Genomic DNA, 13,529 nt, shown 5'->3' with positions numbered 1-13,529 from the left:
GGTTACCTTTAACCCCTTAAGGACGCAGGGTTTTTTCGCTCATTTCTCGCTCTCCACCTTCAAAAATGCATAACTTTTTAATTTTTCCGTGTACAGAGCTGTGTGAGGGCTTATTTTGTGTATAACAAATTTTACTTTCCTGTGATGTTACTTATCATAACATGCCGTGTACTGTAAATTCCAAATGTGGAAAAATTGAAAAAAACACGTGTGTCACATTCTTGTGGGCTCAGTTTTTACGACATTCACTCTGCGCTCTAAATAACACCTCTACTTTATTCTTTGGTTCCGTATGATTGCGGTGATACCAAATTTATACAGGTTTTATTGCGTTTTAATACATTTTTAAAAATTAAACGAATGTGCACGAAAAAGGAAAAAAAAATTTGCCATCTTCTGACGCTATTAACTTTTTCATACTTTGAAGTATGGAGCTGTGTGAGGTGTCATTTTTTGCTAAATGAGCCGACGTTTTCATTGCTACCACTTTGAGGACTGTGCGACATTTTGATCACTTCTCATTACATTTTGTATGTCATGTAAAAGGGTTTAAAAGTCGCATTTTGGAAATTTGGGCGCCATTTCCCGTCTCGGAGGTCACCGCCGATTATAACCGTTTTTATATTTTGATAGATCGGACATTTTGGGACGCAGCGATACCTTATGTGTTTTTTTATTTTTACTGTTTATTATATTTTATATTAGTTCTAGGGAAAGGGGGTGATTTGAATTTGTAATATTTTATAAATTTTTTACAATTTTTAAACTTTTTTTTTCTTAATTTCTTAGACCCTCTAGGATACATTAACCCTAGATGGTCAGATCATTTCTACCATATACTGCAATACAACTGTATTGAAGTATATGGAGTTTTTGCATTTTGCCAGTGGCTCATTGTAATGAATCTTCTGAAATCATTGAGCCTCGGGTCTGACAAAGACCCAAGGCTGTCATGGCAACCAATCGCCGCCCCCTGATGACGTTAGGGGGAGCGACGATCGGAGGTAACATGGGGGTGGCCATGCGCCACCATATTTTAAAATTTTTTTTTACTCATGTACAGTGGGTAAGAAATGCATGAGATTGACAAAGAAATGGTTCAGTGACAATGACGTATAGTTGCTGGATTGGCCCCTCAAACCATAGAGTTGAAGAAAAACCTGTATTTTTTATCTAAAGTGAGTCTGCCAGTATACACCAAAATTGAGAACATCTAGCAGAGACCTGTAATCAAAATTCACTTGTGACATGCTTGAATCTGATCAAGGATATACCTAAAAGGGTTCAAGAAATGGGGATATTTACAACATAACATAAATTATTGTACTGTACTGTTTTCAGATCACTGGTATTGATAAAAAAAAATCACCAAGACAGACTGAGTGTTAATGTGGTATTCTGTGTATCCATCCCACTATAATTGTATCTTATTCCCACATGTTTCCATTTATAGGCTCTCTACTGCTGAAGATCATAATTTCCCTCCCTCTGATTTTCTTTTATAATCTCTTTTTCATGTTTATTTATACATTTATTTTACTTTTGCATGAATTCTTTTTAATAATGGTTGTCATCTGTGGTGGATACACACTGGAAATGCTGTGCACTGACAACAGGAGCAACAAGGGTGTAGGGATCGAATTATGTTGTTAACTTTTTTTTTTTTCTACAAAATGCCTATACAGGCGGTCCCCTACTTAAGGACACCTGACTCACAGACGACTCAAAGTTACAGACAGACCCCTCTGCCCACTGTGACCTCTGGTGAAGCTCTCTGGATGCTTTACTATAGTCCCAGGCTGCAATGATCAGCTGTAAAGTGTCTGTAATGAAGTTTTATTGATAATCATTGGTCCCATTACAGCAAAACATTTGGAAACACTGATTCTCACTGGGGCAAAAAATGTTTTGTCTGGATCTACAATTATAAAATACACAGTTTTGACTTACATACAAATTCAACTTAAGAACAAACCTATGGACCCTATCTTGTACGCAACCCGGGGACTGCCTGTACAGGCAGTTAGGTACAAGATAGGTTTGATCTTTAGTTGAATTTGTATGTAATTTGGAACTGTATACTTTTTAATTGTAGCATCAGGCAAAATTTTTGGGTCTCTGTGACAATTGGATTTTAAAAATGTTGGATTGTCATAAGAACCAGGATTAACAATAAAGCTTCATTGCAGACACGTTTGATAACTGTTATAGCTGTTTATTATAGCCTAGGACTAAAGTACAGTAAATTACCAACATCCAGAGGTCCGTTTGTAACTAGGGGTCGTCAGTAAGTTGGGTGTTCTTAAGCAGGGGATCGCCTGTATATATATATATATATATATATATATATATATATATATATATATAGCCTCTAGCTTCCAATATTTATTTAGTTCCAAGTGGACAAGTAATATGGTGTTCTTTCGGTTTACTGGTGATGATAGAGCACCTCCTATGCTGGGAAGGATAAGTAAGGGAATGTCTGACTCACTTTACCACAGAACTTCAAGTTTCACTGAGCAAGTTATTACTGAACTGTCAATACACTTCACATCTTCAACACATGAAAATAGTTTGAATGAATGACTGCAACACCCACAGTTATCATCCAAAATTACATGTTATGGCTCCAGATTGTGATTCCAATTCTATTCAAATATTTCTATTTAACCTCTCCCTGTCCTGAAATAGCACATCTTATTAGGTGGGTTTCTTTTGAAAAACCACCATATAATTACATGCTGTTGTCAGCGGTAAAAAGTAGTAAAAGTAAAAAAATATATAAAAAATGTAAAAATCACCTCCATTTTCCCCAGAACTGATATACAATAAATAAAACCATAAACATGTTACGCATCGCCACATACAAAACTTCCTGATCTATCAACATAAAAAAAATGGTTATTCCCAGATGTGAACCCCACCACTTTTTTGCTATTTTGCAATAGCAAAAAGTTTTATAAAAAAACGTTCAAAAGGTCATACACTACCAAAAATATAAACACCATCGCGTCCCAAATAAAATGACACCTTATAAAGGTCCATATGCTAAAGTATGAAACTTTTTTTTTTTTTGTATTAAAGGTTTTCATGTTTTTAAATCTACCAAAACGTTATAAATATATAAATTTGGTATTCCTGTGTGTGACCTATCCAAAGAATAAAGTAGAGGTGTCATATGCAGTGTAAAGGGAAAGCCCTAAAAACTGTGTCTGCAAGAAAATGGTGCAAATGAGTTTTTTCTACAGTCTCATAGCATTTGAAATTTTTTTCCAGCTTCCCAGTCAACGGCATGGAATATGAAATGCATATGATGTAGCTGTGGCTCTGGTAGAATGAGCTCTGACATTAGACGGTATAGGAAGACCTTTGACTTTATAGTAATCTTTTATTGCCATACATAACAACCTAGCAATCAATGATTTTGAGGCATACTTCCTCTTCTTCTACCCTGAAAAGGACACAAAAAGATTTTTGTCTATTCTCTGGGGGCTGTATTTTCTAAATATTGTAGAACGACCCAACTAACACCTAGGGTAGTGATGGCGAACCTTTTAGTGACCAGGTGCCCAAACTACAACCAAGACCCATTTATTTATCGCAAAGTGCCAACACAGAGATGTAATTTGTGATTTATACTCCCTGCTCTGTCACAGCTTTCATTGATACCAGCCCCCTAAGGACACAGATAAAGCAGAATATAGAAGAAATTTGGATGGTCATTGTAGCTTCCTTCCAGGAAGAATTGTCAGGGTCGGAGCAAGAGCTACAATGATAATCCAGATCTGTCCACACCTTCCCACTCCTCGAGTAGTCCCAGGTAGCCCTGTCACTTTAATATAGCTCTGTGCACAGCAAGTCCTGGGCTGTCTGGGACTGCAGGAAGATACCTGGAGTCCTCTCTGGTGATGGCCTGAGTGCCCACAGAAAGGGCTCCTAGTTGCTACAAAAGGAAGGGAGAATAACTTTGTGATCCCTATGAAAATCTGAGAATATCTTTGATAGGAAGGTGTGATCTAATCTAAAGGTGTCCTCAGTGATCTTTAAATCTCAGTGTCTTCAGTGATCTTGTAGTTTTTTAAGCAAACTACTTTAAGTTACATATTTTATACGGTTGAAAAAAGACACATGTCCATCAAGTTCAACCAAGGAAGGGATTGAATGAGGTAGGGATCTATGGCAGAGGTGGCACTCAGAGCCCTTTCTGTGGGCACCCAGGCCATCACCAGAGATGAGTCCAGGTATCTTCCAGCATTTCCACATACCCCATGACTTGCTGTGCACAGATCTATTTTAAAGTGCCAGTGCTACCTGGGACTACTGGAGGAGTGGGAAGGTGTGGACAGATCTGGATTATCATTGTAGCTCCTGCTCCGGCCCTGACAATTCTTCCTGTTTATGGGACCCTAGAGGGAAGCTACAATGATCATCCACATTTCTTCTATTTTCTGCTTTATTGGTGTCCTCCGGGTGCTGATATGAATGTGAGCTGTGACAGAGCAGGGAGTATAAATCACAAATTCAATTTTTGTGTTGGCACTTTGTGAAAAATAAGTGGGTGTTGGTTGTAGTTTGGGCACTTGGTCTCTAAAAGGTTCACCATCGCTGCTATCTAACATATCCATTAATGGATAGAAGGGGAGATTGCTAGTTGTAATTCCCTATGTAGGAAAAAGAGACGTCTGGATGGCACTGAACCTTGAGAGTAAAGGTTTTCTTTTATTCGGAAGGGAATGTTTTGGAGACAACACGTTTCGCACTATGCAAAGTGCTTCATCAAGTCTAATACAATACACAATTATATTAAGTAAAAATTAGATAACATGCAAAACAAATGACAATAAAATAAATCGATACACAAATCAATATTTAAGCTAAAAATCCATCAATGTTATTTAGATGTAAAAAGGCATCTAGACCCTTCTTGATGCTCTTTGCTGTCCCCGTATGTAGTACTTTTAGCAACCCTTCCAATATTTTCCCCACAATTAAAGTTAAGTTTACTGGCCTCTAATTTCCAGGCAAAGTTCTAGAGACTTTTTCAATATTTACACCACATTGCGCCAGTCACTTGGCACCATATCAGTCATTAGGGAATCTCTGCACATAGCAATAACAGATCTGAGTTCTTTAAGAACTCTAGGGTGTAACCCATCTGGTTCAGGAGCCTTGTACACATTTATTTTATTGAGCTTAGATGTGTTAGACTTCTCAAATTTAACTGGTCTAAGGGCTCAAATGGAGAACTAGACAAACTATCTAAGAGAAAGGTCCAACTGAGGTGAATGTAGTTTTAGAGATGGTCTTATCTTAAAAGCTTCCCTAAAGAATACCGTGATCCACCTATCCATTCTGAAGGAGACCAATATTTAAGCAATACTGGGGTGATTCTGATCTGGAGGAGAGTCACCTGGCCAGGAGATGAACCTTTTTTAGATCTTTTTATGTATTGCCATCGTCACAGGTTTGCAGCTCTTTTATGCTGAGAGCTTCAAAAAAGGCAGGATTGGGATGCCAGACTGGGCCCTGGTGACGTAGGTCCGACCTGTTGGGGAGAAGGTTTGGCTGTTCTATCGTTCTGGAGACAAGAAAATCAGATCTTCTTTGGTCACCATGGAACGATCAGAATGATTTTGCACTCCTCTGTCTCTAACTTCTGAAGTGTCCTGTAAATCAAGCACAGAGGGGGAGAGGCGTACCCTAGCTGGAATCCCCATTTCTTTCTGTGGGCATCTACACCTGAGATTGATCTTGAACCTCTAGGGAGAAGGAAGAATTTAGTTTGGTGTTTTGACGGGGGTGGGGGGAGGATTCTGAGGTTTGCCACATTTCTTGACAATTTCCTGGAAGATCTCCTGATTAAGGGCCCATTCGTTGCGTTCTATCTGGTGTCGGCTTAGTAAGTCCGCAGTTTGGTTCTCTTCCCCCCTGAGATAGAAGGCTGTAATTGAGAGGACATTCTTCTCGCCCCATCTGAATATCCTCTCTGAAACCTAAATAAGTTTCCCTGTTCTTGTGCCCCCTTGTTTACTTAGGTAGGCTACATGATGACATTGTCTGAGCATATTTTTAGATGACATTGACTTAGTTAGTAAGAAAAGCATCTTCCCATACAGTTGCTAGTTCCCGCAGATTTGAGGATTCTTTCTTCATTGTGGGGAACCATGTTCCCTGGACATATCCCTCTGGAAGTTTGTCCTCCCACCCTGCAACCTTGGAGACCGGCATCTCCAAGCATTGTAGGCAGGTTACCAGTCACTGTCTCCAGAGACTCAATGTTCTAATTTTTTTTACTTTCTTTCACCATAGGAGAGATATCTACTTCTGGAGGAAACCCTCATTACTTGGTCCAAGGACCGATTGTGATGATCCCAACTTTTCAGCAGTCAGTTCTGGAGGAACCTTGAATGGAATTGACTCCAAGGGACACACTGCATCGTGGCCGTTATTAGTCCTAGCAGCCTCACAGCCTTTTTGATGGAGTAGACCTGACAGGAGAGGAAATGCTCCACATTATTTATTAGGTTTTTCATCCTGTGATCTGAAAGCAAAGATTTATGTAAGGAAGAATGTAGCAGAACACCCAGGAACACCTTTTTTTCAGGAACAAAATTGGATTTCTCAGTTGCTTATGATTCCCCATAAATGTTGTGCAAAAGTCTGCTCTGAGCCTTGTGTCTGCTATTATCAAAAAGTTGTCTAGATAAGGAATTATTTGGTGACCCAATTCCCTTAGGACCCCCATTACTTCCGCCATTAGCCTCGTAAAAAATCGGGGTGTAGAAGAAAATAGGAAGGCTACGAATTGATCTTGAAGATTCTACTGCAAATCTTAATAGATACTAAGAGTGATTGTGAATAGGGAGGCAACTACACGTGTCTTAAATCCAGGGTGCACATGTAAGGTCCTGATTCCGTCTTAAACTGTCTGTACTGCACCAAATTTTTCAAGAATTTCCAATTAATAATTGGTTTATAAGCCACATTAGTTCTTTTACCTGGACCTCTGTTTTGAGATTAGAAATCTTGATGGTGGGGGGAATTTAGATCTATTTTGTAACCCTCTTGGATGATCCTTAGAATCCAGCTATTTTTGGTTACTGACTTCCACTGTGGTTGGAAATGTAGAAGTCTCCCTCCCCCACCCCACCCCAAAGTCATTGTACAGTCCTCTAAATGGTATAAATGTAATAGTTATCTCATATTGCAAAAAATGGTATCTTAGACATCTCCATACAAAAAGTATGAAAAAGTTATTGGTCTCAGGATATGGCAAAATTAAGAACTTTTTTTATACAAAAGATTAAATTATTTAAATCTACTAAAATCTACTAAAACGTGATCGTAATGACCCAAAGAATAAAGGGGAGTTTTCATTTGGAGCGCACAGTGAAAGCTTTAAATACAGGGCCCAAAAGAAAATGGCGCAAAGCATTTTTTTTTGTCAATTTTACCACATTTAGATTTTTTTTTCCAGATATGGAATATTTAATACTGTCACGAGGAACTACAATTTGTTACACAGAAAACAGGCAGCTCCCTACACAGTAAAATAAAATAGTTATGGGATTTTGAATCCTTAGGGGTTTAGTCACATCTGGTAAAATAAAAGCAAAATAGCAGGGCACTAAAGGGCAGTGAGGGGCTGCACTCTTCTTCATTAGGCAGTCCGCACACTGCTACTGCTGTACACTCCCAGCTCTGCTGAATTTCCTCCCTCTTCTGCGCAGAAGTTCAGTGAGGAGGAGGAGGAGGAGGGGGGCACGGAGCTGCAGCCGCTACACAGAGCTCAGACAAGTCTAGTGAAGGCTGCAGCTAAGCAGCTTTGCTGATAAGTGAATCCTCCGAGGGCTGCTGTGTGTAGTGGCAGAGCAGAGAATATCACTCTCTCCCACTCATGTTACCTCCATTCATGCCCGTAGAATGACTAGAGCTCCCGGCATGTGGTAGCATCCTGTTCCCGGCAGGAGCTTCACTGATAACACAGCCCTGGTGGGCGAGTGGGGAGTGTGCAGACAGAGAGGGCGCTGCATCTTAGGGGTGGATGGCGGGATAGAGATGAAAACCTGGGACTGTCCCACTAAATCCGGAATGGCTGTGAGCTATGCATACAGTCCCATGTAACATATACCTCAGCCCCCACCAGGCATGCAGTCCTGTGTAACATACGTCTCTTGTACCAGTTCAGCACCCCTGACCTTACTTAAATCCTCATAATACCCTCACCTCCATACACACACATGTAAACAAGCATTACTCCTGAGCACCCTCCCTCCTCCCACTCCACGTGTAGTCAGACATCCCTGCTATGCTATGACACCTGTGTAGAAAGCCACACTCCTTTCCACAAGCCCCACCCTTCCCGTGACATCATACCTACTGGGAGGACTGATGCAGGCTTGTCTATCCCACATCCCTACTCCATGGTATGTGTTGTTTCCGGGAAGTACAAATGAAAGACCCCGGAATGAAATGGAAACCTGGGAAAAGTAGTAGAAAAGAGGCCTGAACAATCGGGACGGCGGGAACGGCTCAGCTGTCATAACTGAGGGTGAGAACTGTGAGAAGGAGTGTCTGTGCAGCCCTGACAGGACGCCATTCATTACAATGAGCTAGAGCGGCAGCACCGCCCGCTGGCTGCTATGTACACTGCACAGTGTGGACACCAGTCACATCACTGTCCTGTCACCCCCTGTCTTATAACTGACCTCTATGACCTGATGTAGTGCTCTGTCCCATTAGTACGTGACAACTTGTTCATAGCTCCCAACCGTCCAGGATGTGACAGGACAGTGCCAGTTTTTCATCTCTGTCTCGCATTCACAAGCAGTTGGGAGAATGTCCTGAATATTCCCTCAGTGTCCTGCACCATCCTCCGGCAATCTCCACAACAGGCTGTGCAGTCTTGAGCACAGCCCGGCACCTGCCTTATCAACACCCCTAACATGCAGCACCCACTCTGTCTACACTCTCCCCCCTCGCCCACCAGGGCCATGTTATCAGTAAAGCTGCGGCTCTAGCCATTCTCCGGCCATGGATGGAGGTAACATGAGTGGGAGAGAGTGATATTCTCTGCTCTGCCACTACACACAGCAACCCTTGGGGGATCCGCTTATCAGCAGAGCTGGTCAGCTGCAGCCTTCACTAGACTTGTCTGAGCTCTGTGTAGCGGCAGCAGCTACCTGCCCCCCTCCTCCTCACTGAACTTCTGCCCAGAAGAGGGAGGAAATTCAGGAGAGCTGGGAGTGTACAGGAGTAGCAGTGTGCTGACAGACTAATGATGAAGAGTGCAGCCCCTCACTGCTTGTAAGGAAGGGAAGTCAGGTTCTCCTGATGTCTGTATAGCAGCTGCTGTGTGATGTCGGGTTCTCCTGTGACTGCTGTCTGTATAGCAGCTGCTGTTTGATGTCAGGTTCTCCTGTGTCTGATGTCTGTATAGCAGCTGCTGTTTGATGTCAGGTGCTCCTGTGACTGCTGTCTGTATAGCAGCTGCTGTGTGCTGTCAGGTTCTCCTGTGACTGATGTCTGTATAGCAGGTGCTGTGTGATGTCAGGTGCTCCTGTGACTGCTGTCTGTATAGCAGGTGCTGTGTGATGTCAGGTTCTCCTGTGACTGATGTCTGTATAGCAGCTGCTGTGTGATGTCAGGTGCTCCTGTGACTGCTGTCTGTATAGCAGGTGCTGTGTGATGTCAGGTTCTCCTGTGACTGATGTCTGTATAGCAGGTGCTGTGTGATGTCAGGTGCTCCTGTGACTGCTGTCTGTATAGCAGGTGCTGTGTGATGTCAGGTTCTCCTGTGACTGATGTCTGTATAGCAGGTGCTGTGTGATGTCAGGTGCTCCTGTGACTGCTGTCTGTATAGCAGCTGCTGTGTGATGTCAGGTTCTCCTGTGACTGATGTCTGTATAGCAGGTGCTGTGTGCTGTCAGGTTCTCCTGTGACTGCTGTCTGTATAGCAGGTGCTGTGTGATGTCAGGTTCTCCTGTGACTGATGTCTGTATAGCAGCTGCTGTGTGATGTCAGGTTCTCCTGTGACTGCTGTCTGTATAGCAGCTGCTGTGTGATGTCAGGTTCTCCTGTGACTGATGTCTGTATAGCAGGTGCAGTGTGATGTCAGGTTCTCCTGTGACTGCTGTCTGTATAGCAGGTGCTGTGTGATGTCAGGTTCTCCTGTGACTGCTGTCTGTATAGCAGGTGCAGTGTGATGTCAGGTTTTCCTGTGACTGCTGTCTGTATAGTAGCTGCTGTGTGCTGTCAGGTTCTCCTGTGACTGCTGTCTGTATAACAGCTGCTGTGTGATGTCAGGTTCTCCTGTGACTGCTGTCTGTATAGCAGCTGCTGTTTGATGTCAGGTTCTCCTGTGACTGATGTCTGTATAGCAGCTGCTGTGTGATGTCAGGTTCTCCTGTGACTGCTGTCTGTATAGCAGCTGCTATGTGATGTCGGGTTCTCCTGTGACTGCTGTCTGTATAGCAGCTGCTATGTGATGTCGGGTTCTCCTGTGACTGATGTCTGTATAGCAGCTGCTGTGTGATGTCAGGTTCTCCTGTGACTGCTGTCTGTATAGCAGCTGCTGTGTGATGTCAGGTTCTCCTGTGACTGATGTCTGTGCAACATCCCCCACCGGGGCCTAGCCCTTTGCGGTGCGGCCTGGAGACAGCCGGGGCCCGCGGTACCGGAGTGGCTGGCAGTTGCGGCCTAAGCACGCTATTGTCACGGTGCTTGGTACGGGGGGAACCGGAGGGCTGTCCTACAGCCTGGCAGGTCTCCAGCAGGGTGGTGTTGGCAAGAAAAGATGAGGGAGCGGCTGCTATAGCGGATCTCCCTGGGGCAACCCCTTAATGTCCCGAGTGTGAGTCTCTGGGTGATGGACAGGGTGCCGGTGATGAAGGCAGGGGTAGTAGCAGGGACCAGACGGAGGCAGAAGTTGAAGAAAACAACTTACAGTTCGTTTATTTGAACCGCAGGAACCGCAGCAAACGTGCCTTTAACAGGTGGAGTACTGGAGAGGTATTTGGAGGGAGCCACAGGATGTATTTCACCAGCCTGGATGTATAGGGCAGGCTGGGAGGCAGCTGTGTCCTAGAGGATGCTTCAGCTCGGTCCTGGATCTCTTCAGGTATCACCCTTGAAGGTAGGATGATACCCCTTTCCTCACTACACTAACTCTAGTCTTATTGCTCCACTTCAGGCAGGGGCTAGGCTCTTCCTGCACTGGTCTGGTGTGCTAGAGTCTCTGAGCTGCTGCTCAGCTAACTGCTCTCTGCTTGTGTCCTACAGACCCAGAGGGCCTGACTAGGACCGGTCTCTCTCCTGAGAGAGATTTCTCTCTAAGAACTCTAGAACATTCCTGGCCAGAGGTTTTATTACCTCCCTTTGGTCAGGTGGTGGCTGCTCCTCCAATTACCTCTAAGTGCACAAAGACAGGATGTAACACAGACATTGGTTGACATAATTACATCACAGATTAACATCTGCCTTGCCAGGCAGGATTAACCACTGCAATTTCCCCTTGATCCTATAAGGACCATGTAGTGTAATGTGGTGTTACCTACAGGTGGGACGTATTCGCAAGCACTACCTCGCCATTGCATCGGCGAGGGTGTTGCATACCCCGGGGGCAATTGAAAGAGCCGCCCTCGGCTCGACTACAGATGTTTTGGGGCACAGAGGGGGCTAAAGGCACTTCTGGGAAGTGCAGGCTATGTGAGGTGTAGGGACAAACCGCCCATGGTCCTGGAGACAGGCACCTGGGTTGGTGTCGGACTAAGACAAACATGTATGTAGCTGTATGACAGTTGGTCGCTGACGCCATTAAACCGAACTGTACAGTAGGAAAGGTGTGGTGTCATGTCCTGTAATCCACTCCTTGCACCAAGGCCTGTATATTTGTTTGATCAACGCTTCTTCCCTGGCGGCAATTATATGGTGTCTATCTGCATTGCATGAGCATATGCGACACGAGTACCTCCTGACCGACAACCTTACCCATGTATGAGTGGCATCCAGGTGCTATCTGTGTAACACCCCCGGTCCCCTAAAGACCCGCAGTTTACGGACTACCCCCATGTGCAAACCTCAGTTTGAGGGATCAGGTAGCGGTCAGTGTTTCACACAAAAAGACGGTCCGACACAGCCACACTACAACCTGAAAAGCCTATGAAAGGGTTAATGCATACTACTGGCATATATTGACAGTGTGCAAATATTTTTGTAAACTCACATTGGCTTAGAAGCCCAATGGGTACACATCTTATAACATAACGTTACAGAAGTAGATAGGCTACTCAGGGTAGCACGGTAGCAAATGTCTCTTTTCCTGAAAAGAAAAGGCATAAAAAGTGCATGCAGAATGTCCATACCTAAAAAAGGAAGGCATTAAGTGCAAAATGATAATAAATTACATTGCAACTTTTCCTTTGTAGGATCTGGCAAAAGTCTCTCAGAAGGTCTCTACTGACAAAGTCCATCTTCTGGGTACAGCCCTTGATGTGGGGGGAAAAGTGCAATGAAGAAGCAAAGGGTCTCCTCTATGTGTAGAGGGACAGGGTCCTTTGAAGAAATCTCTGCTGTGGCAGAGAAAGGGTGCTATCATAGCACAGGCCAATAATCAGTTCAAGGTATGTCTCTTGACTGAGATAAATAAGGGTGAGAGTCTCAGGAAAGTCTCTGGCTCTTTAGGGAAAATGGAGATAAATACACATATATTTACAATGGACATAGTACCTGGAGAGGGCGACAGCCCTTCAGGGATTAGTCAGTATCGCTGGGTTCAGCAAAGACAGGATCCAGCTCCTGCAGGGAATCCTGTACATCCTCAACGGGAGTAGGTGCCGGCTGGGGACACCCGGTGGCAGTAGTGGGTACTGCAGGTGCAGCAACATCCTCCGGACCTTCAGGGGGAGGAGCGCTGTCGCCCGGGGTGTCGGCTGTTCCAGCCGGGGGCTCAACTGAGCCAGGGACCACGGAGGGGTCCAGGAAGAAATAAACAGAGTCCAGCGGCCGTGCCGCGGCTCCTTCCAGCTCCGGTTCTTCCGGGGCCGGGTCATCACCCCATTGGTAACCGGCAAGGGGAGATGCGGGCCTAGATGGAACCTCCGGACAAGGTTCACTAGCCGGGATGTCTTCTCCCACAGAAGAGCCGCGGGACCTGGCAATGCTCCCGGCAGGGGAGCCGGTGGGGGTGGCGCCCTGTATCATGCCCGGCCCATGGATGGCAATGGGACCCGTACTCACAATTACTGTGGATGGGGCATTCACGTGGGTCACCGCCCGGGGACTTGCAGCCGAGGAAGAAGAGGTGTTCGGAGACTCCGGCCACTCGTCGTCCTCATACCAGTCATCCTGCGGGAAGTAACGGTCCTCATCGGAGTCGGGGATCCGGATCACACCAGCCGCCCAGGGTCCTCGAGGTCCTTCCTGCAGGGAGAACTCGATACACTCTCCCGGCTTCAGGTTGTGCGGGCTCTCTGGCAGATCAGGCCTCTTGACAGACCGGCGGGGTATAAATACTTCCCGTCCGGTGTAGT

General features: G+C 44.8%; 2 protein-coding genes across 3 annotated transcripts in view; one reads left to right on the top strand and one right to left on the bottom strand.

Annotated features, from left to right (window-relative positions):
* The window catches only part of CMKLR2 (chemerin chemokine-like receptor 2), a 37,936-nt gene extending 29,084 nt beyond the window's left edge, over positions 1 to 8,852 (bottom strand). Inside the window, exon 1 of one of the 2 annotated variants that reach the window (XM_072121082.1) lies at positions 8,709 to 8,852. The gene's annotated coding sequence lies outside the window, so the exon portion shown is untranslated. Of the gene's footprint in view, positions 1 to 8,376; positions 8,543 to 8,708 lie in introns of those variants that run through there. The other variant, XM_072121081.1, reaches the window with a different exon arrangement.
* The window catches only part of ZDBF2 (zinc finger DBF-type containing 2), a 42,897-nt gene continuing 37,746 nt past the window's right edge, over positions 8,379 to 13,529 (top strand). The window contains exon 1 of the mRNA XM_072121076.1: positions 8,379 to 8,551. The gene's annotated coding sequence lies outside the window, so the exon portion shown is untranslated. The remainder of the gene's footprint in view (positions 8,552 to 13,529) is intronic.

Source organism: Engystomops pustulosus, chromosome 8 (assembly GCF_040894005.1).
Source record: "Engystomops pustulosus chromosome 8, aEngPut4.maternal, whole genome shotgun sequence".
Taxonomy (NCBI): Eukaryota; Metazoa; Chordata; class Amphibia; order Anura; family Leptodactylidae; genus Engystomops; species Engystomops pustulosus.
The sequence above is the reverse complement of the archived record's forward strand: the minus strand, read 5'-3'. Positions and strand labels throughout refer to the sequence as shown.